Raw genomic sequence first — 2,783 nt, forward strand, 5'->3', positions numbered from 1 at the left:
ACGGACTATGGGCAAACAGCTCTGACCACCCGGCGAAGGTGAGGGCAGGGGTCCAGGAGCGGGGAGCCGGGTGGGGGTTGCGAGTAGGCGGGGCGGGCCCCGGCGGCCGCGGCGGTGGAATCGGAGTGACAGCCTGAAGCCATCGGGTGCAGCAGAAGTGGTCCCGGCGAATGCCTCCTCCTCGGCTGGGGGCTCTGCCCTTCCCCGGCGGCAGGGGCGAGGGCTGCCTCGCGCCGGGTACCGGGAGGCCGCGGGAGCTTCAGTCCCCGCCGCAGCTCTGGGAAGTGGGCACTGCCAGCTTTGCCCAGAGTCACCCAGCTAGTGAGTGAAGCAACCGGTGTGTGAACCCAGCCAGATTTTTCCAAAAAGACACCTTCTGCCTCTCCGTGCTTCCCTCCTAATCCCAAGAGTGAGTTGATAGAACGAGTCCCAAGGGAGGGCCAGCCGAGGCTTCCTCCAAGAGCCTTCACTCTTTGGCACGGGCGCTACCGCTGCTGGGGAATTTTTATATCCCGGGCGGCGTTCAGGTACGAGTCACAGCTACCTGCTTGCCAAGGCCATGTTTGGCCGGCCTTTTCCAAGGAGAGCTTGCTGTGGTCAGTGTTTCACCTGCCGAGCCGGTCAGGCCCGCCCATTCCCACGCCACTTGGCCCCGCCTTCCAGCCAGTAAGTAGGGACGTTCGGATTCCCGATGCCGAGTTTTCTGCCCACCCCAATCCCCAGGTTTGAAGCCCTTTTGTTAGCGGAAGGAAGAGATGACAGCCGCGCTCTGTGTGGCAGGATAGACTTTGCTCTGTTTTAAGTCACTAGGGGAAACCGGTTGGCTTTGCTTTGATTTTGAGAACCAGTGGGGAAGAGGATAGGCATACTGGGCTGGGCGCCTTTCCCTCTGAGTAGTTTTGCGTGAGATAAGGAAGAGCAGAATGTCTAATTGTAGGGCCAAAAGAATCTTGTTTGTAAACAGTGCCTGTGAGCTCATTTAGTGCTTCCTGATGGCCCTGCTGTGCAAGTTGTTGGTTGGGTTACTCTAGACAGTCCTCATTCATTCATTCATTTCTCACATGACCACAACAAGAGTCCTTGCTTACAGGCAAGTGCTAGACAGTATAGTGGTTAAGAGTAGGCTTTGGAGCCAGACTTCGTGAGTTCAAATTCTGGCTCAGCAACTTTCCAGCTGTGTGTCCCTGGGCACATTGCTTAGTCTGCCTGTGTTTCAGTGTCTTCATCTATAAAACAGGGATGATAACATAGAGAGACATTATGAAGAGTAAAAAGTTAACACGTAAAACATACAACCGTGTTTGCCACGTAATAAGGATTCAATAAATGTTACCTATTTTTATTTCAAGGAGCATACAGTCTAGTTAAGGGAAATTGACCTGTAAACAAATGGTTGAAATGTGGTCTAAAGAAGCTAGTAGTGGCCGGGCGCCGTGGCTCATGCCTGTAATCCTAACACTTTGGGAAGCCGAGGCGGGCGGATCACCTGAGGTCAGAAGTTTGAGACCAGCCTGGCTAACATGGTGAAACCCCATCTCTACTAAAAATAGAAAAATTAGCCAGGCGTGGTGGGACAGCCCTGTAATCCCAGTTACTTGGGAGGCTGGGGCAAGAGAATTGCTTGAACCTGGGAAGCAGAGATTACAGTGAGCTGAGATTGAGCCACTGCACTCCAGCCTGGGTGACAGAGTGAGACTCTGTCTCAAAAGAAGAAGAAGAAGAAGCTAATAGCAGCAGCAGCAGAGTGCTGTGGGAGCCCAGTGGAGAAAGGTGCGAGCTCAACCTTGGGGGTGCGGTGGGGTCGGGAGTGTGCCATGGGAAGGCTTGGCAGAAGTGATGCTGGAGCTGAGTCTAAAAGGAGAGGAGGAGAGGCTTAGCTAGGTGAGAATGAATACTTAGAGGGTGAGATAGACAAGTAAACTCATAGTTTATTCCAGAAATCTCAGCTTGTTCAATCTAGTGGTATGGAAGTTGATATGGTACAAGTGAAGCAGTATAGGTGGATGAAAGAATGCCATATTAACAATTTGAGATATCATGCCCAGGGCAGCCAGGAGCACGTGAAAAGGTCTGAATCAAGGGAATGATGTGATTGGTTACATATTTTAGAAAGATTTCACTGGAGTCCCAGTAGAGGAGGGAAGGAGGAGGACAGGAGGGACTGAAGGGCTGGAGAACTCTTCAGAGACAAACCTAGGCTTCTGAGAGAGGAGAGTTGGTGCTGGGGCGATGGATCTTTGCTGAGGAAGCACCATGTGCAACCAGTGCCAGATGGCAAGCTCCCTGAATTGGCCTGGGCTTCTCTGCCTGGCGCAGAAGTGCCTGGCACATGTGCCCCTCTCTTCCTGGGATTGCAGGTTGCTTGAGCATCTGGGGAGATAAGACTGCCCTCTCAAAGGCCAGTTGTAAAGGGTGCTGTGTTTGCTAACTTGTGCTTTTAATTTGACCTTTGGGGAAGGCAGTAGATGTAGTAGTTAAGAGCTTATTTGAGGCCGGGCGTGATGGCTCACACCTGTAATCCCAGCACTTTAGGAGGCCGAGGTGGGCAGATCACCTGAGGTCAGGAGTTCGAGACCAGTCTAACATGGAGAAACCCCTTGTCTACTAAAAATACAGAATTAGCCGGGCATGGTGGTGCTTGCTTGTAATCCCAGCTACTCGGGAGGCGGAGACAGGAGAATCGCTTGAACCCGAGAGGCGGAGGTTGTGGTGAGCCAAAATTGCGCCGTTGCACTCCAGCCTGGGCAACAAGAGCGAAACTCTGTCTCAAAAAAAAAAAAAAA

At 52.4% G+C, this 2,783-nt stretch overlaps 1 protein-coding gene across 2 annotated transcripts in view; it reads left to right on the forward strand.

Moving 5' to 3' along the window:
- Positions 1-2,783, forward strand: part of STK40 (serine/threonine kinase 40) — a 47,591-nt gene continuing 44,808 nt past the window's right edge. For both annotated transcript variants that reach the window (XM_011955307.1, XM_011955308.1), the window contains exon 1: positions 1-38. The gene's annotated coding sequence lies outside the window, so the exon portion shown is untranslated. The remainder of the gene's footprint in view (positions 39-2,783) is intronic.

This window comes from Colobus angolensis, unplaced genomic scaffold (genome assembly GCF_000951035.1).
Source record: "Colobus angolensis palliatus isolate OR3802 unplaced genomic scaffold, Cang.pa_1.0 Scaffold4, whole genome shotgun sequence".
NCBI lineage: Eukaryota > Metazoa > Chordata > Mammalia > Primates > Cercopithecidae > Colobus > Colobus angolensis.